Here is a 26,161-nt window from a genome sequence, read left to right on the forward strand (position 1 = left end):
CATATGCCCTTAAAGAAAGTACTAGCTGAACTAAATAACCTTGATGCACACATATTGTACATGAATAGAATTTTAAATTACTCTTTCGTCCATTAAGTTATTTTAAGGTATTCCTTTCGTTCCTTAACTCATTGGTTTTATTTTGATTTTATGTTGGAGGCTTTGATTCTTTAAAATATTTCGTTAATTTTAGTCTCTTAAGCTTTAAATGTTACTTTTAGTTACAAGCATTAGACAATATGGTTCTTGGTGTTAGTGTCTAATGTTGGTAACTTAAGTGTCCAATGTCTTTTAATGTTATATCTTAAAGAACCATATTATCTATAACGATGGAGACCAAAATAAAATAGAAAAAATTTAAAGGATTAAAGTGTCTGATATTAATAACTTTAGGGACCTAAATGAAACAATAAAAACTTAAGCGTATATATAGATATAATATTTTTTTTTAGACCCGAATTTGAATCTAGATCTAGATCCGTTTTGTGGTTGCTGTTGAGAAAGCGAGGTGGTGGATGTTGGTGGTGGATTGAGAGTAGGATTGTTTATGTGTTTTTTGTGTGGTGGTGACATTTTGGTGATGATGATGAGCATGGGGCAGTTTTCGTTTTTTGTAGAAGGAGGGTTATTGGTTGGTGATGCTAGAGAGGGAGGGTTTTATGGGTAGATGCTTTAGTTTTTCAGCCGCTGTTTGGATTTTCTTGTAAAATAATGTGGTTTGCTGTTGTTGGGTTTGGAGTTTGAATGTAAAGTGGTGGTTTTTGGTGGTGATGCTCATGGTGGTTGGTGTTGGTTTTTGGTGGTGATACTCGTGGTGGCTGGTGCTGATTTTCGGTGAGGAGTAATGGTGGTTAATGGTAGTTTTGGTGGTGGTGCTGTTGGTTTTTGTGGTTGTGCTTGTGGTGGCTAGTGGTGGTGATGTTAGAGAGTGTAGCTTGTTTCAAGAATTGAGCTATGTGTTTTCTAAATGGTGATGGTTATTTGGTAGGTCTGATGGTTATTTTGGAGGGCAGTTAGACTTGTGGTCTTGGGGTTTTAGTTTTGAGAAATGATACTTGTACAACCATTTTGTGACAACTTTTAGACAATTTTCTCTCTCATACTCACATTATATTCTTAATCTCTCTCTTCCTTTTTCTCTCTCCATTATTTTTGACCAATAAAAAGAGAGAGAAAAAAGGTTGTCATGAAAGTTGTTAGCAAATGGTTGTTCAAATATTATTTCTCTTTAATTTTTATTGGTTTTGGGGGCCTTAGTGGAGGTTGTTTTTTTTGTTTGTTCTTATAAGTTTGCATTTGATGTATGAGTGTTTGTTTGAGTGTTCCGTGTATATACGACACACTTTTCCTTTATATGTTGCTATTTAAGTATCTTAGCCTAGCATTCCTTGTGCTAGATAAGATTATTTACGTTTTGAATAAATTCCATTTTATCTTCTTAAAAAAAAAAAAAAATTAGTTTCTATTAATATTTTTAAAGATCCAATACCATATTTTATAGTAAAGATATAATATATTCAATAGCCACGAAAGAAAAAAAAAATTAAGTGGTGGGCATATATATATATGTTAGGCTTAAATATGTAAAAGGTCCATGTAAGTTAGCGCGTTTTTGGTTTTAGTCCCTGTATCTTTTTTTGTTGCGAAAACAACCCTTGTATTTTCTTAACTTTTTGAAATTGGTCCTCGTCGTCAGTTTCCGTAAAAAAAAAAGCATTGCTGGCTAACGGTCGCATACGTGACACTTGATGAGATGGAAACTGCTCTTAGTAGAGGGACTAAAACGAAAAGCGCATTTTTACATAAGGACTGAAATTAAAAAAACGTAATCATCAAATTTTTGAAATTTTAAACCCAATCTTTCCACCTTCCTCTCTTTGTTTTTTCTCTCTTCTTCATTTCTCCATGCCCAGCCTCCCATAGCTTGCGCCCTAACAGCAAAAACTCATTTTCTTATACCAAATGGCATCCCATTCAATTTGTCAGGGTGTTGTTTGCTTGAGTAGCAGCTTGAACTTGAGTATCATGAACTTGGGATTCCTCGGGGTTGGGTAACTGTATTTGAGCAAAATATTCATCTTCATCATCGCCATCATCATCGTATCTATGTATTGCTTTAACTATACTAGACCAAACGAAAGCACAAGTTACGACAAATTTAGTTAGAAATTGTGGCACGTTGATTTCTTTATCGTTGCCATTTTTCTTCCATTGATTCAGTACATATTTTTTCATCCCCTCAATTTCTTCTTTTCCAAAAACAATAATTGCTTTAATAAAATCTTCATGTTCTTTGGTGGTTTGAGTTTCAGCAATGAGTCTAGGCTTCCATGATTTTCTCATTGCAAAATAGTCACTGAAGAAAACATTCTCAAGTCCTTTTGGTCCCTCAAAACTTCTCTGTCAAAACAAGGTAATGACTTCAATTCAACTACATTTCCTCCTTGATGGATAAAAGACCAAGATTTCATGAAATGATTGCAACTATTATCATCCATCACGTGGCAATATGTGATGCCAATGCAAATACCATGGTCAGGAAAAACTGTGACTTGCAAAGCTAACAATGGAAGGATGAATGTGTCATTTTCAATGTTATCATCAAACTTATTTTTGCGTGTTAATTTTGGAACAAGGTGATTAGTTTATTTGAGATTTTTTAGGTGTTGTTTGGTGTAGAGAATAAACGGTTTTTGTCGTGGTGGTAGAGAAATGAGATTTCCAGCAAGAGGGAAGAAATGTTGAAGAGTAAGAGAAAGAAATTTTTTTGAGAGAAGGAAGTGTTGTTTTGCAAAAATGGTTGGTTGAATAAGCAAAAGGGTCGAAAAATATTCATTTAATGTAGACTGGACCAGCAAAATGCAAGTCAAAAAATGTGAAAGGAAGATAAGTTGTTGTTGCTCAATAAACAAGAGTTTGCTCAATAAGGAAATGGGTTTTTGATGAGCTTTGAGAGGGTGGACATGGAAGGAATGAAGAAGAGAGATAGAACTGAGCAAGGAAGAAGCCGGAAAGAATGAATTTTAAATTCCAAAATTTGATGATTATGTTTTTTTTTAATTTCGTCCCTATGTAAAAATGCGTTTTTGATTTTAGTCCCTCTACTAAGACCAGTTGCCAACTCATCATGTGCCACATATGCGTCTGTTATCCAGCAATGCGTTTTTTTTTTTTACGAAAATAGACGGCAGAGACCAATTTCAAAAGGTTAAGTAAATACAAGGGTTGTTTCGCAACAAAAAAAGATACAAGGACTAAAACCAAAAACGCGCTAACTTACAGGGACCTTTTACTTATTTAAACCTTTTATTTAATGTATTTTATTTCATGTTCTACTTACTATATTAGCATTTCTTTTTAAAACGATCTTAGGTTGAAAAGTTGAAAGATGGATAATGGGTTCAAATTTAATATCATTAACAATAATTTGTTTTCAATATTATTAATTGAGTAAATTACGCTCCCCTTCCCTCAAAGATGATTGAATTACACTCCCCTTCCCTCTTATGTTAAAATATACACTCTCCTCCCTTAAAAAGTAAAGTTTATACTTCTCTCCCTTATAAGATGCTTGAATTACAACCCCCTCCCATAATAATTAAATATGCATTACAGTTTAATCTATTTTAACATAAATAAATATTTTTGTGATATATATTAATTTTAAACCACCATTTAAGAAAATTTAATTCATTTCTTTATAATTTAAATGTCAATGTTAATTAATTAAATTTAAATATTTTTCTATAGATTTTATAATTTAGAGTATAAAATTAACTTTTAAATAACCATTCTTTATTGTCTTTAGTAATTTTTCAGATATTTTAATTTTATTTTTTGTTGTTTCATATTTTATAATACGGTTTAAAACTACATGTTAATGAAATTGTGAATATAAAATAGTGAAAAATATGTATTCAATTTTTTATTATATTAAAATAGACCCGCAATACTATTTTTTTCGAAGTGTGTTAGGTTAGATTATTATTTTTTTGCTAGATTATTAGTAATAAAAAATATTGAGGGAGTAAAGTGTAGATTTTATCATAAGAGAGGAGGAGAATGCAATACAAGCTACTCATAAGGGAGACGAGTGAAAAGTTTTATAATATGTTTTGAATAAGAGAGGAAAGGAATATATATTTTAACATAAAAGAAGAGTGTAATTCAAGCATTTTGAAGGGAAGAGAGTGTAATTTACTCTTATTAATTTCATAAATACATTGGAAGAAAACACAGAATCAATCCAAATGTTACAGCAGTTTTGATTTTATATCAAATGTCCTCAATGCAAGCACGCAATTTAATCACAACTTTGATTATTATGCCCTCCACGAAAACATTGGATACTAAATAAAACTACTAAAAAGGAGCCCAATCTAGATTACACTTCTGCATCACACCGTGATTTTATACATAATTTATTTTGTGTGTTTCAGAGAACACTCGATGTGGGACTATTCTATTAGCTGTCTATTTCCTTTCGATGTGGACTATTCTATTAGCTGTCTATTTCCTTTTCCTATTTTTATCCTTTTCCCAACAGGTGTTTCAATCAATCTCCCCTATGCGTTGAAGACCAAGTTGTTTTCGACTGTGTTTACTATTTCGTTTGCGGTTAGCTTCTTCACCTCACTCTTGTAAACTCAACTTTGTTGAAAATCTCCCTCTCTTCAATCTTCTTGTTCTGGTCCCTAATGATTCACTATCAAAGGTTTAACGACGACAGGACCAGATTCGCGTTATTGACAGACACAGTGTCGCTTCTCAACACAATGCTTTTAGAGTTTAAACTTTCTTCCCTCTCAACATTGTTCTCGCTGAAGATTCCAACAATCCACTCAAGGCAAGTAGTGGCATGATAGTGTGTTTTTGAATTCATCAGGGATGGCGAGTGAAGATTTAACTCCTCGTAACATGATTGGTGGCATTATAATCAAATAACAAAAACGATCCTATGCTTGTATGTATGTATAGTGAAAAGGAGAATCAAGATGTAGCCATAAGACCAAAAAGCTTAATGGTTCAATTGGGATATTGGTTATATTATATGCACATTAATTTCAAGCTGATGGGATACATCAGAAGCATATGAAATTTCAAGATTGGGTGTATCCTTGATGTGGCCTCAATTGCAAACGCAGAGACATCGAAAACCATGATGTCGTAGCTTTAACACGATCACATACTTTGTTCACTCTAACAGAAAAGTGATGTCATGCATGCAAGAGTTGTCGTCTGCAGTGTCATCTGAAGCATCATTTGACACTCAATCAACTGATGGCTGGAGAGAAGAAAGGAGGGCTACTGTTCGCTAATCAACAGCTCATGGATGGAGAGAACACTGCTAGATTGATTTCTGCTAATGCTAAATGATTATTTTAAGTTTCTGTTTTTACCTTCTTTTGAGTCATTTATGTTCCAGCCTTTACAATTTCATGTCAATTTACTTTTTCAGTCTTTTAATTCAAATCGTCAGATTTTTCTATTCAATTCATTTAATTCTAAATCGATTGGTCATTCAAATTTTTATTCAACCAATTTCACCCTCAAAACTTGATTCTAATTCATAAATATTTTCAATACAAATAGATAAAAATTAATACAAGATTGTAGTTAAAAAAAAGTTTTGTGAAAAAAGTTATGATTGTATCGTAAACCGAGGAAGCACAATTTATTCAATACAAGATTGTAGTTAAAAAAAAGTTATGTTGAATTTTTTTTCTATCATTTACAATTATATCTTATTTATTTAGCCTTGTACACCAAAAAAAAAATCATATCTTATTTATCCAAAATGTCGGCGAAATAAAATTTAATTTTTTTTATTAATTTTACAAGATTGTAGTGAATATTGATTATTTTTTTTTGGATAAAATGTAAAAAAATTTGGTATGATTGTTGCAAACAATGAAATGATATTTTTTCTTATGAAATGATATTTCTTAAAGATAAAAGTCGACAAATAGTTCATAGAAAATGGCTGTTAACTTATTGAATCAAGAAGGAAGTGCACCAATACACTTTAATATGCGAGTGAATTGTAGAAACCCCATTTATTAAATGGTAAAATAAAAAATGTTATTGAAAATGATGTTTTGTTTAATTTAAAAAGAACAAATTGTGACATGAGTTCCACTCAAGCATATTGATATGTCCTCCAAATTGATGTTTGAAAAAATAGAGCCAAAATTATGTTATTAAATAAAAATAAAGGGAACAAATATGTAAATTTCTTTCAGGTCATGTTCACGACTGTCCCAGGACACTTCTTAAATATGTCAAACTAAAAATTTATTTTATAAAAAAATTAAATATTTCAATTTTTAATACATTAATTACTCAAATTTTAAAGAGTGCATATGGTGCTCATTAACATTTTCCATTTTTTTTAACACCAAAACGGCAAACAAATAATTATGAAAGAGAGAAAAAACTGTCATCCCAAAAGTTACTCCCTCCGTCTCACAAATATTAGTCGGTTTGTGCACGAGTATTTAAAAAATGATTAATTATGTTGATTTCAAGGGTAAAATTAGTTGCATTTACTAGTACAGCTTTATTAATTGTAGTTAATAGAATAATTAAATTGGATGAAATTCTATAAATAAGAGTATAATAGTGAAAAAAAATAATAAATGTTGAATGGAGTATTTCACAAGAAAAAACTCTAATCCCAAAATTATTTCACTAGGTATGAGTATGACAAATAATTTTGATTTGCATAGAAACAATGTTGATTATTTGAAAACCATTTCGGTTGTTGGATACATAGACAAAGATTTGTGTACCGCAACCGAAATTGAATCTGAAAAAATAAACAATGTTGGGAAGGAAAACTTAAAATTTACTTGACCTTATCTATCACACATTGGTTTTATAAATAAGTTTATTTTCTCTGTTCCACAAAACACCCGATGTGGGACTTATCTTATTATTTTGAAGAGTGTACTCACTCTCACTCTATAGTTGTCTGTCAATTTGCACTTTCTTTCTTCTCAACATTCTTCTCCCTGAAGATTCCAACAATGCCCTCAAGGTTGTAAGTAGTGGCATCTAGTGTGTTTATACCCGGAATCGGCTTCTCTTGCTGCAACTGATGATAACATTACTCGCAGGGTCCACCTCTTCAATCTTAGCCACTCTTGGTTGATAACTTTTCTCCCATTTGCATTGGTTATCGATCTTAGTCATGAATATAATACGACAAAATGTTAAAACACAGACGCACTGCGACCTGTACAATTGCAGACACAAAGACATCAAAAAACATGATGCAACCAGACCTTGAATATGACTAATGTGATTTCATTCGACGAAGACTGTACATCTTTCAAGGAACAGCGCAACCAGACCTGAGTATACTTCTTGATTTGCTTAGTAAGATGAGGCAAAACTGTCAAGACAACAAGAATATCAATAGCACAATCAACAAGTTTTCGACGTTAGTGATTTCGAACCCAATGAATGTTCACGCTAACAGCAACGGAATGTCATTCATGCAAGTGTTGTCATCTGCAGTGTCAGGTTCGTCTGAATGTTGATGTTTTGACTGGAAATCAATGTCATTTGACACTCTCTAGCTACTATCAGAGTTTTTTGTACCTTTCGCTGATCAACAACTGATGGCTTGCTGGAGAGAACAGTTCTACATTGGTTTCTGCTAATGCTTTGCAAGGGTGGTGTTGAAATTGTCTAATGTTGATGTTTTGACTGGAAATCAAGGTCAGGTTCATCTGAATTGTTCCCAAATTATAAGTTCTGAACTGCGTTGGTTGATATATTTCATTATTAAAGCATTCTTTGTTGTACAATTTGGTATATAGAAAATTTGTTTACTCTTCTTCTATGTAAATATCTCACACATTTTGGGATACTTTTGGTCATGTAAATTGTGGCACTGTGTTTAATGTAAGATTTGTTTTGTATAGACATGCTGCTATCACCATGATTCTATACCAATTGAAAAGGATTTTCTAACATGACAGAAAAAGCATGCTATAGCCCATAGTTCAAAGACATGCCTAATATGAGGACTAACACCATTCTGGTTTGGAAAGAACTACATCAATATTCCTCATATTAGAAATCAAATACTAAAACTATGCTTTAATAAGAGATGCCATCATATGCTATAGCTCCATAATTCACACATTATTTCAAGTACATTCTTACCAATGACACTAGTACTGTCCATATACACATCATAGTCATAATAATTTGGAAAAGCTAATGGAGAGGAGCATGAACTGATTTTAGTCAAACTTTTTATTGAAAATGGTATGATGCTGGAGAGGATGGCTTTCTCCTTCCCAATTCAAAAACTTAAATCTAAGGTCTTGAAAGATTTAAGGAGATACTCATTTAATAAATGTTCCTCTTTTGTTATCGTTGAGATGTCATATGATTATTAAGTTACAGAACAAAGAAATAAGACAATGTTGCTTACTATAAGACTTATGATAGAATGGATTGAGACTACCTGAAAGATGGATGTGATTGCTCAAACTTTGAGCTTCTCCACAAAATACCCGGTTGACATTGGTGAAGCCCTTGGATTACTACATATGTTGCAATGGTTGGCGGATATGCAATTCGATAGGGTCGATTTTGTGGTTGACTCAAAGGTAAAGTTGATACTTTCAACTCTCTTGTTATGATGTTACAAAGTTCGGTTACGTCATTACAACATACTGGAATCTCTTTTCCTCATCTTTTACAAACTCTTGGGGTGAAGTTTAGTCGACAGCCAACAAATGTGGCGGCTCATGTTCTTGCTGGTGAAGCCACATTATTCGCTAGTCTCATAGTTTATTTTGATGTACCCGATTGTATTAACTCTATTGTTATTAATAAAATGCTATAAACATCTTACTCTATTGTTCCTTTAAGTTGTTAATTTAATGCACCTATTTGTAGTGCTTTAAGTTTTTAAGTTTCAAATAGATCGTTAAAAGGGTAATAAGGACTTACTTAAAACTTAAAAAACTTAAAAGTTAAAAACTTAAAGGATTTGGGCTATGATTTAAAAGCAAATTTAAATCAATGTTTGTTTTTTTGTTTTTTGTTAAAAAAGAAGAGAGAAAAAAACTAACACTTATGATAAATTGATAATGGATTAATTACATAATAGCTGTTTCTTTACATCATTCTTGTAATCTCAAGGGTTTCTGACGACGGCTAGGACCACTTTCGTGTAATTTTCAAATTTACACTTTTTTCTTCTCAACATTGTTCGTTCTCACTGAAGATTCAAACAATGCCCCCAAGTTATGGAGATGGGGAGAGATTTGAAGGAGGTGAAAGAATTTGCACATTATTTCTCATTTAAAAATTGTTTGGATAAAGACCGGTGAAAACTTCACTTGTCCATTATGTCCACTTTGTTTGTTATGACCCCATTGAATTCTTGTGACTCACCATTTCTTTGATTTCATTTTTTTTAGAGTCAGAGTTTGCAAAGGATTAAATCTCTTGGAGTTTTCTTGTCTAGGAAAAACACCTATGCTATGCGGTAGATCTCTATCTTGACCATTTTTATGATTTATTTATGATGTAACTATTGAGATAATAGTTGTTCTTTTCATTAAAGTCTATATATAAATAATGAGATAAATTTTATATACTTTGTGATAATAAATTTGCATTTTGAAATGTCTTGGAAGTTTGTGAGTCATTACCAAAATTTTGGTATTTTAGAAAGGTTTAAGTGTTATAGTTTATTTTATATACTTTGTGATAATAAACTTGCATTTTGAAATGTCTTGAAAGTTTGTGAGTCATTACCAAAATTTCGGTATTTAAAAAAGGTGTAAGTGTTATAGTTTATTAGGCTTGCCGGGCTAAATTTATCATGAGTTGTTGTTAGCCTGTGCACTGGTCATGGCTCAAAGGTGGGTCGTGACATGTTTAACCTAAAAAGGAGAAATTATGACATGAGCTTTACTTATATCAAGTAAGTTGATTAGTGGCATTATAATCAAATAACAAAAGCAATCCTATGTTATGTTTGTATGTATAACAAAAACTTGATCAATAGTTCAATTGGGATATTGGTTGTCTAATAACATACTTTCTTTGGTCTTTTTGTCTCCTGTTATATTATATGCACATTAACTTCAAACTGATGGGGTACATCAGACGCATATGAATTTTCAAGATTGGGTGTATCCTTAGCCCAATTTTAAGTTTATACCCTGAATCGGCTTTTCTCGCCGCGGCTGACCAAATTCGAAGACCTGATGATAGCATTACTTTCCGGCATCACCTCTTGTCAATCTTAGACGAATCAATGCAAGAGAAACAGCTAGTTTTCTTGGTTAATTACTTTACATTTATTGCATTTTCCTTTTCTCCCATTTGTTTTGGTTTTCAATCAATTCCATGACAAGATGTAAAAATGTGGATGCGCCGCGAACTGCAGACGAAGAGACATCAAAAACCATGATGTGGTAGCTTCGTCATTGTTTCTTGATAATGTGAAGGACACAACATTGGCAAAATCAGTTGTGATTTGATTTGACAAAGTCTGTACAACTTTAAAGGAACAGCGCAACCAGACCTGTCGTATAGCTCTTGATTTTCTTAGTCAGATGAGGCTAAACTGTCCAGACAACAAGACTATCAGCAGCAGAATCGACAAGTTTTTGAGTATGTGATTCCAATCCAATGAATGTCGTGCATGCAAGCGTTCTTTAATATATATATATATAACAAACGAGGCTATTTCGTTCAATATTTGCTTGAGAACAGTCAGAACAAAGCTATAAATTCAGCAACCATGATTATTCTTCAGCCAAATAGTGAAGTAATTACACATAAAAATCTGATAATTAAATTATGAGAATGAACCTTTAACAAAGTAGGAACTGTTGTTATATTGCATTGCAGCACTGTTGATTTAACCACAATCGTGTTTGTATGCATCTATGAAGTGTTTGTGCTTCATTGGTATGCATCAATTGAGCAAAAGGATGAAAACAACACTGCTGTTCCATGCTCCGAAAATAAAAGGAAAATTGGGAAATGGCACATACATTACTCTATCAACTTCGATTTGGGTTATTTTTATCTTATATATTACTTACTTGCCCAGTAAAATGTCCATTTTTCCATAGTTGTTTTGGTTATCTGTATATTTATTATATCTTATTCAGATTTGAAATAAATCGACACTTTGAATGATTTCTTCCGACGTCTTATAATATATGTCACTTCTTGTTGAAAATGAAGTCTTCGACAACAAAATAGTTTAATTGAATTCCACTAAATATCGCTAACTTCGACAAATCACGTTCCATGGCCAGTCGAAATAAGTTTTCTTCTTCCATTCAAATTCTAACTCTAAGACTTTCTCAATGCCATAAATTTTATAGCTTTGGTATCAATAGGGACAAAATGACATACTATTATAAATATTGTATAAGAAAAGAAGTTTAAATTACTCTTTGACCCCTTAAGTTAATTTAAGGTATTCCTTTAGTTACTTAAGTCTTTCTTCATTTTATTTTGATTTCTGAAGTCATAAATGTTGAACGTTTTGCCTCTTTAAAAAAATTTGTTTCATATTTAGTCCCTTAAGCTTTAAATGTTGCTTTTAGTTACAAATATTAGACAATTTAGTTCTTGGTTTCGGTGTCTAACTTAAGTGATCAACGTATCTTAACGTTATATCTTAAAGAATCATATTATTTGTAATGAAAGAGACTAAAATAAAATAGAAATTTTTTAAAGGATTAAAATGTCTAATATTAATAACGTTAGGGACATGAAACAATAAAATTTAAACGTATATATAAATACATTATATATTTTGTTATTTTCTATTAATATTTATAAAAGATCCAATACCTTATTTTATAGTGAAGATATAATATATGTCTTCAATAGCCACTAAAGCAAAAAATCGAACCAGTTGGAGCATACATCATAATTAAAAATATAACAAATAAGAGTAATGGCCGCTATTTATCTATATAATTTAGGGATGCTTCAAAAAAAAAATCTATATAATTTAGGGTCCATTTGTTTTAGATTTAAAAAAAAAAAAAGGATTTTTTTGAAATTTAGTCAAAAATAGTAAAAGTTATTTTTTGATATAAGTTAAAAAAGAGATTTTGACATTCATTAACTTAAATATTCATTGTTCGAGATTTTACATGGTATAAATCACATATTTCTTCAAAATGACATCTTTCAAAAATAATTTTTTATGAAAAACTATTTGAAATAGCTTTTATTTTTAGAGATTTTTTCAAAATCTTAGTATTAAAAAAAAAATTATAATCAAATGATAAAATACTTAGAATGACTTTTTAAGATAAACCATTTTAACGGATTTTTCATTTGAAGCTTTCGTTGAAAATTTCTTTGCTAAAAAAATTATAACAAAAACACATTACAATACCAAAATCTATTTTAAAGTCTAAAATTGAATTCTTTCTGTTCAAATGTTATTTAGTTAGTGCTAATAAATTTGATTTGTATAAGAGCAGTTTTGATTTTATATCACATGTCTAAGATTAAAGCACACAATTTGTATTTATACGCCTTAACTAAGAAATGGGATACAAAATAAGACTACGAAAAAGGGAGATGACCCAACCGAATCCTTGTTAAAACCTTTCCATCACACCCCGCTTTTATAAGTAACTTTATTGTGTGTTTCAGAGAACATCCGATGTGGGACTATTATAAAAGTTTTCTATTTCCCCTCTTCTTCCTTTTCCCACCCAACAGGTGTTTCATTCACTCTTGTAAACGCAACCTTGTTGAAAGTCTCCCTCTCTTCAATCTTCTTGTTCTTCTCCCTAATGATTCACTTTCAAAGGTTTGAAAGACGACGGGAACACAGTCACATTATTGACCATGTTGCTTCTCAACGCACTGCTTTGAAAATTTTAATTTCTTCCTTCTGAACATTGTTCTCGCTGAAGATTCTAATAAACCACTGCAGTGGCATGATAGTATGGCATTATAATCAAATAACAAAAACGATCCTAAGTTTGCAAGTATAGTGAAAAGGAAAATCAAGTTGCAGCCATAAGACCAAGTTAATAACTTGATCAATGGTTCAATTAGGATATTGGTTGTCTAATAACACACTTTCTTCTTTGCTCTTTTTGTCTCCTGTTATATTATATGCACATTAATTTCAAGCTAATTCGGTACAACAGAAGCATATAAAATTTCAAGATTGGCTGTATCGGCCTCAATTACAAACGCAGAGACATCAAAAAACATGATGTCGTAACTTTAACACTGTCACCGGTCGCATACTTTGTTCACTCTAACATAAAAGTGATGTCAGGCATGCAAGCGTTGTCATCTGCAGTGTCATCTTAAGCATCATTTGACACTTGATGATATCCGAGTTTATTAAGAGGAAGAGGGGAGGGCTACTGTTCGCTAATCAACAGCTGATGGCTGGAGAGAGCAGTGCTAGGTTGATTTCTGCTAATGCTTCCGATGACGGATCAACCTTTCGGATGGATTTTGCAAGGGTGGTGTTGGAGTTCAAATTGTCTAATCTTGATGTTTTGACTGGAAATCAAGGTCAGGTTCGTCTGAATTGTTCCCAAATTATAAGTTCTTAACTGAGTTGGTTGATATATTTAATTCTTTAAGCATTATTTGATAGTCGCAATATAAAAATTGTGTTTAATCTTCTATGTAAATGTCTCGGACACATTATAGGATAGTTTTGGTTGTGTAAGGTGTGACACTGTTAAATGTTTGGTCTATGACTGCAAGGCTGCAATAAATATCTTTTGTATGGAATTCTTTCTGAATAGAGTTATTTGCATAAAATAAACAAATCAAAGTATTATGTTTTTAATTATGTTTTTTCTTAAAAAAAAAAAAGTATTATGTTTTTAATATTTATTTATGTTTTTAATATAGTTGACCTTGCATAGATAAAAATACGGTAAAAAGTATTGCCAAAAAAAAATTATGCTTGTATCGTGAACCAAGGAAGTACAATTTATTCAATACAAGATAGTACTCCATTCCTTTTAAAATGAGTCACTTTAACACATAATTTGTTTTAAAATGAATGGTATTCTCAATTTTCAATATAATATTAATTAATTTGAGGCAAAAAAAAAAAAAAAACTATTAATTACCTTTTTCCAATAATACCTCTTGATTATTACTACACACACAACTTTAAAGTATCGTGCATCAATAGTTAACGAGACTAGTAAAAATGTCATTTCTTAATATGTGTATTACAACCTTAAATCCCAAATGTTATTTCACTAGATATGACAAATAATTTTGATTTGCATAGCAACGATTGTTTATTATTTTAAGGAAAGGTTAACTGGTGCCCCCAGGGCACGGATTAAGGATAATAAAAAGAAAAATTATATATTAATTATTACATTGAAAATTGTTTAATTAATCCATAAATAAGTCAACAAAACTTTCTTTTATGGTTAGAATTTCCTTTATTTGTATGCTTAACCAGTGCCCGAAGATACAATGACAACGATGACTCGTGTACCACAACAAAAAACAGCTTTGAAACATAAACAATGTTGGTAACGAGATTTTACATGAATGAGAATAATGTAATTAAGTTTCAATAAAGTGTCCTCGATTCACTGTAACTTGTATAATCATCACAAGTTGGTTTTATAGATAAGTTTATTTTCTCTGTTTCACAAACCACCCGATGTGGGACTTAACTTATTAGTTTAAAGAGTGTACTCACTCTCACTTTATAGTTGTCGGTCAATTTGCACTTTCTTTCTTCTCAACATTCTTCTCCCTGAAGATTCCAACAATGCCCTCAAGGTAGGTAGTGGCATCATAATCAAATAACAAAAATGAACTTATGTATGTATGTATAGTGAAAAGGAGAATCAATCTGTACCAAAAGGATTAATGGTTCAATTCTGATATTGATTGTCTAATAACTCACTTTCTTTGGTTTATTTTGTCTCTTGTTATATTATATATGTACATTAATCGAAAGGACACAACATTCGCAAAATCAGTTATGATTTTATTCGACAAATTATAAGTTCCTAACTGAATTGGTTGATATATTTCATTCTTTAAGCATTGTTTGTTGTACAATTTAGTATATAGAAAATTTATTCACTCTTCAATGAAAATGTCTCAGACAAATTTATAACTGCAAGGCTGCAATAAATAGCCTGATGTAAGATTACTTTTGTATAGAATTCTTTTTGAATAGAGTCTTTTGCATAAAATAAACAAATCAAAGTATTCAACTCTGCTATATTAAACTTGGATTTGAAGGTATCAAAGTGTATTTTCTTATCAGCTCCCTATTCAACTCTTACAATTACAGATCTTGGAATGCTTCTTAGATATATCATATGTTATATCATAATTCACAACCGTGGATGCAAAGCTTATAACGTCTTATTTTTCTAAATTTCTAGAATAAAGATTGTTAACTTGAAAGCACCGACATAGAAGCCCATAATAATTTGAAGAAGAAAAAAAAAGTGATTGTACATAATCCGAAGTGTCCATGCCATGTCAGATGCTTGAGCACACCTTCAAAATGTAGCATATGGTTGGTTTAAATCAAGTCTGTGAACAAATGTATTGATTGGTTTTCAAATGTTTGAGTTTTAAGCATTGGTAAATCCGTGAACTATCAAAATAGAAGCATGTTAACTACAGCTAAAAACTCAATTAAAGAGGGTACTAATAGAAAAACTTTTACTAACACAACAGAAAAAACATGGTATAACCCATAGTTCAAAGACATGCCTAATATGAGGACTAACACCATTCTGGTTTGGAAAGAACTACATGAATATTCCAAGAGAATTTTGAAAACATACTAAGTCGAAATCAAATACTAAAACTAAGCTTCGATAAGAATTACCATCATATGCAATAGCCCATAATTCACACATTATTTCAAGTACATTGTATGACCAATCACACAATGTGACCCCAAATGAAATAAAACGATATGATTGGAAAAAAGTAAAAAATGTTAGTTTTGATAAATAGGATGTATTATATTAAGATAATGAACGAGTAATGATAAACAAAACCAGGGATTTGCATCCTTAAATACATCTATTAAGATGTATTAACAGATCATATATCACGAGTCCATGACACAAACTCTAAATTATGATCAGATTTGCATCCCTTTTTTTTTTTAAATTCAAACTGCATCATTCAAATATCAGCAGAAGAGTTACAACAAACAGTATGTTTGTTGACTGGATGACTATGAAACTACTGATTTAAGTTCCTAATTTTTAGGATCTATTATCTTTTTATGTTATTGTTAGGAACTCTCTGATATGCTCTATTTGTTACCAGCTTTTTAGGTATTTAGTTTTCAAATAGTAGTTTCTTTATGCATTATTTTAGGCTTTTCTTTATGTATAAATATGATGGTTATCATTCAATAAAATTATCCCTTTTATGCTGTTCACATAACATATTTTTTCCATGTTAAACCTTTCTATATCCATTAATGTTCATCTAAGGGAAAGGCATAACCCATCCAAGACTTACATCCAACTTGCATAGCATGACCAACAAGCCTATAAGCTAGGACATTCAAATCTCTACTTATAAAATTAACAGACACGCTACTAAAAGCATTCAAATAAGAGTTTTGAGGAACTTGGTTCAATGTTTGCTTCACAACAGACAAACAAAGCTATAAATTCTGCAATCATAAGTATTCTTCAGCCAAATAGTGAAGTCATTACACATAAAAATCTGAGAACTAAATTATGAGAATGAACCTATACTAAGTAGGAACTATTATATTGCATTGCAGCAGTGTCAATTTTCCTATTTTATTTTGCGGGTTCTGATAAACTTGATTATTTTGTTGCAGCAATGTCAATTTCATCATAAGTTAGTCAAAAGATACTCAAAAATTTGATTTGCATCTTTCAACAAAAAATATGATAAAATTAACCGTGCTGAATTAGAATTTTTCAACTATGAAGTGGATGATTTTCATAGGCATAGGCAAGCGAGGTATCATCTATTTCATATGTTTTTGCTTTTACGTCCCATCTTTGGTTTTATAGATAACATCATTTTCTCTGTTTTGCAAACCACTCGATGTGGGACTTATTGCATTTACCAATTCATTCACGGTAAACTTCTTAGTATATTTATTTGGTTGTAAATCTTTTGGATTATACCACAATCAAATAAACACTTAAATTATATTGTTCCTACGGTAAATTTGTAAATTGAAGTGTACCAGTACACTTGCTTACTAAATCAATAATTTAATGATTTGATTTTTTTTATTAAATAAAGAACTATTTACCGATTTTTTATATTTTAGAAAATATCATTTTATAAAAAAAAATATCATTTCATTGTTTATAAGAGTCTTATTAAATTTTTTACGTTCCTAAAAAATACTTCCTCCGTCCCAAATTGTATGACGTTTTGGGCATTTCACACATATTAAAAAATGTAATTAATATTGTGTGGGAAAGAGATATTATGAGTTGTTTTACAAAATTGTCCTCAATAAATGATATGGGAAAGATAAATGAAGGAATTGAAAGAAGAGAGAGTAATAAATAGTTAAGGATATAATAGCAAAAGTAACATTAATTTTTCATTGGTATTGTAAAGCGACATATAATTTAGGACAAATATTTTTTCTAAAGTGACATACAATTTGGAACGGAGAGAGCATTCAATATGCATCTTTGAATGGGTAAAAAAAAGCATATGATATCATTAATTAAGTGTTTTTATTGTCTGAATTCGAGTGTTTTTATTTTTGTGTTTTGTTTTGGAGTGATTGTTACATTTGTTATTTTTGTTCCTATTGGGGTTTTGATATTTCTTTTCTTCAGATGTTTTTCTCCATCTGTGAAGCACTTTCTGATATATTGAGTTTATAGGCTGTATCGACTTAGAATTGGGTCATTACTTCAATTTTATGAAATAGTGAATAATAGATATCCTAAATTTTTATCATTTATGCCATAGTTACTGCATAAATAAATCTCTATTTCTCGTTGGTTTTCTTTAATTAAAATAGGTTAAATACCTCAATGGGTCCTTTAAGTTTTACGTTTGTTTCAAATAGGTCTTTAAATTTCTAAGGTTTTAGATATGTCCTTTAAGTTTGAAGTTTGTTTCGGATATGTCCTTTTAAGTTTCTAAGGTTTTAGATAGGTCCTTTAAGTTTCGAGTTTGTTTTAGATTGGTCATTTCTATCAAATCAACTTTGACTTAACGGATGTTGATAGAAAGGATCTATCTGAAACAAACTCGAAACTTAAAGAACTATCTGAAACCTTAGAAACTTAAAGGACATATCTGAAACAAACTCCAAACTTAAAAGACCTATCTAAAACCTTAGAAACTTAAAGGACCTATCTGAAACAAACGTGAAACTTAAAGGACCCAGGGACTCCGGTGCAAGTTCAATTTCAAAGGTTGGTACAACTGATGAGGTGAATATAAGTTCAACATAATTGATTTCATCTACTATATAGCAAAGAAGTTTTGTAAGAAATATTAAAAAACATGCGTTGTTAAACATGGGCATTTCTATCCATTTTTAACATGCAAACTCGATAACCATTGATTGTACTTTTTTGAGGATGCAACTGATCAAATTCCAAGACCTGGTGAAAATATTTACTTTACAATTATGCATTTTCCTTTTCTCCCATTTGTATTGGTTTGCAATCTTATCCATCCATGAATATAATATGACGAAGTGTCTCAGATTTGATATCATGAAGCATTGTGCCTGATGTGGCCTCAATTGCAGTTGGAGAGACATCAAAAACCATGATGTCATAGCTCAGATCACGGTCGCATATATATTTATTTTTTTAAAAACCTTGAACATGACTAATGAGGTATTGCTGGAGGACACATTCAAAGTCGGACGTGTTTTCATTCGACAAAGGATTTACACATTCAAGGAACAAGGCAACCGGATCTGAGTATATACTTCTTGATTTCCTTAGTCAGATGAGGCAAAACTGTCCAGACAACAAGAATATCAGCAGCAGAATCAACAAGTTTTTGACGTTTGTGATTTTTAAGCCAATGAATGCTCACTCTAACAAAAAAGGGATGTCATACATGGAAGCGTTGTCATCTGCAGTGGCTAAAGAGGCATTTGACACTCGATGATATCAGAGTTTGTGGAGAAAAAGAGGGGAGGGCTACTGCTTGTTGATCAATAGCTGAAGCTGCTGGAGAAACACTTCTAGATTTTTTTTCTGCTAATGCTTACATGGGTTGTATCGAAACTGTCTGATATTGATGTTTTGACCGAAAATCAAGGTCAGGTCCGTCTGGGTTGTTCCCAAATTTTAGGATACATTTTAGGATAGTTCTGGTTGTGTAAATTGTGACACTATGTTAAATGTTTAATCTATGACTGCAAGGCTGCAATACATTATACATATCATAACGTAAGATTACTTTTGTAGAGTTATTTGCATAAAATCAACCAATCAAAGTGTTCAGTTCTGCTATATTCAAAACTTGGATTCCAAGGTATCATAAGTGTAGTGTATTTTCTTATGAGCTCCCTATTCAACGCTTACAATTACAAAACAAAGGATAAATTAGATATTTCACAGCTGCAGTTGCAAAGCTTATATTGTTTCTTTTTCTAAATTGCTAGACACAGATTGTTGTTAACTATGAAACATTGAACAGACACCAATAATAATTTGATAAAGTAGAAGTGATAGTATAGAAATTTGAAACAAATTATTGGTTTATCCATTAGAGGTACTGTTCATGAAGCAAATTTGAAACAAGTTTTTTCTGTTGTGTACTTTGATCAAAGAGGTACTAATAGATAAACTTTAACTAACTAACTAACACAAGTACACAACAGAAAAAGACTGCTATAGCCCATAAATCAAAGACATGCCCAATATGAGAACTAACACCATTCTGGCTTGGAGAGAAATACATGAATACTCCTCTAAAATTTTGAAGACATACTACCAAGTAGAAATCAAATGCTAAAACTAAGCTTAATAAGAGATACCACCATCATATGATATAGGTCATAATTCACTCATTATTTCAAGTACACTGACCAATTACACTAAATATAACACTGTCCATATACTAATCAGAATCATGTAAAAGTTTGAAAAGTGACCACGGATGAAATGAAAATATATCATTGGAAAAAAAAGAAAAAAAAAATGTTGGTTTTAACTATCCCCAATAATTTTGATAAATAAGATGTATTATATTAAGATAATGAATGAGTAATGACAAACAAAACCAGGAAAACTATTGTCTGTACCTACCGTAGTATATACCTATTACCAGATCATATACCACGAGTCCATGACACAAACTCTAAAACTTGAACAGATTTGCATCCTAGATACATCTATTAATGCATAATTCTTTAAAATATAGAACAACAAAGGCTATTTTGTTCAATATTTGCTTCATAACAGTCAAAACAAAGCTAAAAAATTCTGCAACCATGATTATTCTTCAGCCAAATAGTGAAGTCATTACTCATTACACCGAAAAATCTGAGAATCAAGTTCATAAGAAAGGAGGAATTTTTAACTACAGTCTACAACTAATCACATCAGAAATAAAAGCATCGCTCTTTATCCATAATGTCTGATATTGCTGATTCTTAAAAATTTGATTTCATTGCAGCAGTGTCCATTTCATTACCCTGGGGACCGATTAATGCACATAAATTGATCACAAAAATGTTTTACTCATGTGCACTCATCGATCACAGGAAAATAAAATCAACACTACTGAGAAGGTTAACTACAAAAAGTCACTTCTGTAGTTAATCCATGTTTATCCCTCTCGGTCACACCTTGGTTTTATAAACTCGATCAAATGTACAAAATAAGAGTATCAGAGGAACAAAACTAACGAAAGACCCCCCTAAAAAAACTAATGAATGAGATTCAGCCGCATCCAAAAAATGGAAATGGATAGGCCGAAAATGAAAACATTGTTCCTATCCATAACTCAAAATTACTCTGCTTGTTCCGTAAATTTTGAATGCGTTGCAGCAACGTTGATTGCATCACAAACTTACCAATTAAACAATTAGCTAAATTAACAATTATAAAATTAGCTAAATCCTTTTGTTTTGTTTTTTTTTACCAAGAAACTAAACATCATTGGTACACAATCTTTCACCTGATAAACCAAGCTTAAACATCATCAAGTACATAGAATCAACATTCAATATTGTATTTATTCTACCACTAATTCTTCAAAATTTATCCCAAAAAAGATAAAAAGAAAAAACTAGAGAAAATCCACATTGATTCCATAATATTCCATCAGAAAAGCAAGTGAAAATATGCACATCGATTACACGGGGCTGAGAAGCTGAGAAATTTGTGGTTTTGGATCAGAATTCATACCAATGATGATAATCAAAGGAATGAAACCATAGTGAGCAATAACCTTTGTTTTCTTCATACCCCAAGTTGTCCATTCCTTCACAGAATCGATCACTGATCGATCTTCCGCTGTCTTCTTTGAACTCTTTCCCTTCGCTTTCAGAGAAACCCTAGGCGCCATTCTTCTTTTCTCTTCTGCTCAAAAGATAACAAGAAAATTTGGTATTAATAACAATTAATGTGATGCAAAATCAGAAATTAATGAAAATTTGGAGAAGAAGAGAAAATCGAATCGAATGGCTTACTGAGAGGAGACAAGATTTCTGTGGAGAGAGACGAGACGTTGTGCAGAGAAGACGAGAGAGAGCCAGAAACAAGTACAGGTTGAGAAATTAGGGTTAGTTTAAATGGGCTTGGCCCAATAACAAATTAACTTGTGTAGTTTAATAAGTTAGCCGTTACTTTTTCCACCCTACGAGTTTCTTACGTGTCCCATTCGAATTATAAAATCCGAAATATTTCAATGTATTTTTTGAGATTTTATGGAGATTCTATGCTGTTCGGATATTCTAAAATCCGAATTGCATATGACGCGTGAGAATCTCATAGGGTGGGAAAAGAAACGGTCTAATAAGTTTTTCACTATTTTTTTTTTCCACTCTACCTTTCTACTTTACTCTCTCCGTCTCAAAATAATTGTCACTTTATAATATAAATGCAGTATTAATTATATTTTTCCACTATTATTTTTTTATTTATTGAATTTCATTCAACTTAACTACTCTGCTAACTAAAATGAATAAGGATATTTTAATAAATGATTATAATTTTACCATTAATATCAACATATTAATTATTTTCTTAAAAATCATCCACAAAACTTAAACTATTACTATTTTGAGACAAAGGAAGTAAATGAAGGAATTTTGATATTTTTTTTGGTGTTAAAAGAGCAAAAAAATTTAATGAAATGAACAAAATCCATGCATCAATACGAAAGTATATTGTAACCCAAATTATTCAATCATTTGCACCAACATATGTTTTTCTATATATGAACAGACTAGAAATCAAACTCCATACCAAATAAAAGACGCAAGCATGTCACGTTAGACACTTCTTATATATTATACTCATTCTAATTAAAGGGATAAAAGAAAAATAAATGATTAATTTGGTTATATTGCGCTTATGAATTTCTTTTTTCAAAGCTTGACTGATGAAACTATTTTAAAGTCATGAATTTAGAGGTCCAACACTGTCCATCGATCATTTGAAGTAAGTTAGGTGGTGCATGCAGCATGCTGTTAACTTCAATTAGTCCCAACTTGGACAAGATACTCTTTGTTTCAATTGGAACATATCACAGGGGGAATTACTATTAAAATATGTACCACATGTTACTTAAGTATTAGATATTTTTTGCTCAAAAAAAAAAAAAGTATTAGATATTTTGCTCTTAATTTATGCCATTCATCTTGAAAATGTTGATTTCTTATCATTCGGAAAAATAGAAGCAATATGCGCTATTAATTAGTCAACGGTTTTTAAGAATTTTTTTTATTTTTTAAGAGTGGAGAATCAACTAGTTTCATTATATTATTCAAAAAAAAAAAAAAAAACTAGTTTCATTATATAATAAGTCATAGATATAGGTGATATATCAACAAATAATTGGGAAATAGTTTCAAATATGTGCTAACTCATTAGCGAAGATTTAACAATACTCAAGCATAAAAGCATATCTAAAGTTACCTAACAAACCCCCCGGTTCCGAAGATTTAAGGTGATGGTTGGTGTTTATGTAATGAGGTTTAGTACAAGGTCTTCCGTCAGAGTCATACATAACATTGTCATCCTTATCTACAAGAGTATAAGGGGTGAATCGACTAACATAACCCCAGAGCTTCTCGTAATCAGTAAGCTCTTTCCCGGTTAAACGGTCTAAGGGACATCAATACTCTGAAGGTTGATATTTAAAATGGCCTCTACACCAATAAAAGGATAAATGAGGGACTAAGGCAAGGACGAAGATATCAAATTCCCGAGGGAAGTTCTTCGTCCACAAGATGTTGCAAGAGGCAGCGCCGTTTTTGGGTTTCACAAGGATGCACTGACCCTTAAAATTTTGGACTGAATCTACAATGATATTGAAGAATTTTCTGCTCTACAGGAGGGATACCTAACTCTTGCCTCCACCTTTTTCTGACCCCCTTTGTAAAGTGAAAATGGAGAAAAGGAAGTTGATTGTGGGAGTCAACTCCAAATGCTCACAAACGAGCTCAAAGGCTCTAATAAACCAAGGGAATTGGGATGCAGCTGAGAGGGAGCCAGTTCCAGTAACTTGAAGATTTCCTTCTAAAACTCCAAGAAAGGAAGTCGAAGCCCCGTCTCTTTTAAGACAATCTCATACATTGGAATTATATCCTCCATATAGCGAGAAAAAATCCTATTGTTAATGGTGGGGAGGCACACTTCCTAATCCTCTCCACTTTAAGAATCCACGTCAATAAATGGGGTCTCAGCGGTTTCAGGGAAAGCGTATAATGTGGGTGTCAATAAGGGATCATCCCCAATCCACGACACATCTAAATCTTCAGACACTAATCGAGACGGATTCCTAGCCATATCGAATCCAAAAGGGAAAAGGGGAGAGAAAAAAATGAATTCGACATTCAGATTCACCATTCCTTCATTGATCAGTTCGATTTCAACGAGGAAGAGTTCAAACGTTCCTCGCGAAAAATTTAGAGGGAAAACTAAGACTGGAAGAAGATCATATGGTAGCACCACCACCCAGGGTTGGACAACACCATCCACGGTGGCGTTAGGTTAAAACTCGTGCAGTTGAAACCTCGCATTACTAGCATTTACATGTGGCAGTCAGAAACCAAAGGTCATGTCCCCTCAATGTCATCCTCGATATACTCACATTAAATGTTGAGAGGACCAGTAACCAATAACTTTGACAAGGAAATAAAAAGTCTTATCACGAGCGAACCCACTTGGCGAGCAAAAGTAAAAGTCATCCGAGCATTTATCACTGGTCTCATGTCGAGCGTTTTTCCAAAACATACAGAAACGCTCCTCATACAAGCTAGTATTTCTACGAGCATCAAACGATCCCCTCAAGCACAAACCTCTTTATTATCTGCTCCCAGTGAGCATAACAAAATCCATCGGTTTCGAGCAGTTGCGTTTTCGAAGATTCTCACTATCTTTAAACGAGGAATTTCACTCTTGACCCTCTTCCTGAGCATCTGGTTTGTCCCTCGCAAAAACTATCTCACTCGAAGTCATCACTCTTATCCAAGAGAAACGACTTGGGGGATACTATTTTGGACCGTGCAAAGGAACTTGAGGCCCACCTCAAGAGACCTGTTCAAACTGAACATTAACGTCTCTTGCACGTGCCTGAGAATCTCGCCTATATTACAATTCCCATGATTCCGTAACCGTCGAGCATCACGACGTGCCTTATCACGATTCTTGCACCTACTCACAATATAAGGGGACTTTACATAGTCCTCAAAGGTACATTCTATTTTAACCTAAACCCCTTTTTTCTTAAGCTCTCAGTGACTTGAGTGTCGGAGTGTCTGCAGGTACACTCCCACCTGTTGTTCCAAGCTTACAAACTCCCATAACAACCGCATCGGACGTCATCATTCTGATAAGGTACAATCATATGGTTTGAGAGTAACTTTTTCACTTGCAATTATAACCTTAATCAAATTTATTTATAAAAATGTTATATTATTGGTGTCAATGTCATTACAAAAGATACAAATTTATATTATATTTGTGATGTTGGTATAGATAATTTAACAAAAAAGTAATATATCTATACCTATAATTTTTAATTAAAAATAACTTTAATCAAAATCAATATTTCACAAAAACTATTATCCATAATTTATATCCATTAACGCAATAAAAAGAACGGATATACGACTCGTGCCCATCTAAATGCTAGTATAATAAAGGCTTAAATGCGTTTTTGGTCCCTTAACTATTTATTTGGTATCACTTTGGTCCCTTAACTAAAAAAAATATTGTTTGAGTACTTTATCTTCATCTCCGTTACCTGTTTTGGTCCCTTCCGTTAAAAAAATTCAGAAAAACGTTAGGGTTTGTATTATTCATCTTCTTCCTTCTCTTTCCATCCTCTTCTTCATGATCTTCATCATCAACAACACACCAACCCAGATTTTTTTTTTCTTTTCATCATCTTCAATAAATATATAAACATAATCAATTTCATAACTTAATCAATAATCAATTTTTTCATTCATAAACATCTCTTTCAATCTAAACAACACAATTTCTCAATCTCCCTAAAGCAAATCAACCAAAATCTTCATATCTATTTCCTAATTTTTTTTTTTCCAGATTCAATAACAATGGGAAAATCAACAAAAATCTTCAAAACATCCACAACAACTACAACTAGCAGTTGAAAAAATCCAGCAATAAAAACCCAAAAATTAATTATCAAGAAAAGTGATTTTGGTGCTAAATCCAATTTGGTTAACTAGCACAACACCCAATTGAATCCAAGGTTGAAGAACAACACCAATTTTCAATTTTTTCTGAGGTAGATTGAGTGTTGTTGGTGTTTTTGAGATGATGAATTTGAGTTTTTAAATGTTTTATATTTTAGGTTTGAATAGGAATGAATGTGTTGAAGATGTTTTTATTTTGTTTGAAGATTTGTCTTTTTTTTCTTTGTTGTTGTTGCTACTTATTGGGTTGTTGTTATTGTTTGCTCTTGTTGTTGGTGTTGT

General features: G+C 31.8%; 1 pseudogene; it reads right to left on the minus strand.

Moving 5' to 3' along the window:
• Window positions 1–1,877: 1,877 nt before the first annotated feature.
• LOC25486969 (malonyl-coenzyme A:anthocyanin 3-O-glucoside-6''-O-malonyltransferase-like) lies at window positions 1,878–21,555 on the minus strand (annotated as a pseudogene).
• Between the last annotated feature and the right edge of the window lie 4,606 nt (window positions 21,556–26,161).

This window comes from Medicago truncatula, chromosome 2 (assembly GCF_003473485.1).
Source record: "Medicago truncatula cultivar Jemalong A17 chromosome 2, MtrunA17r5.0-ANR, whole genome shotgun sequence".
Lineage (NCBI taxonomy): Eukaryota > Viridiplantae > Streptophyta > Magnoliopsida > Fabales > Fabaceae > Medicago > Medicago truncatula.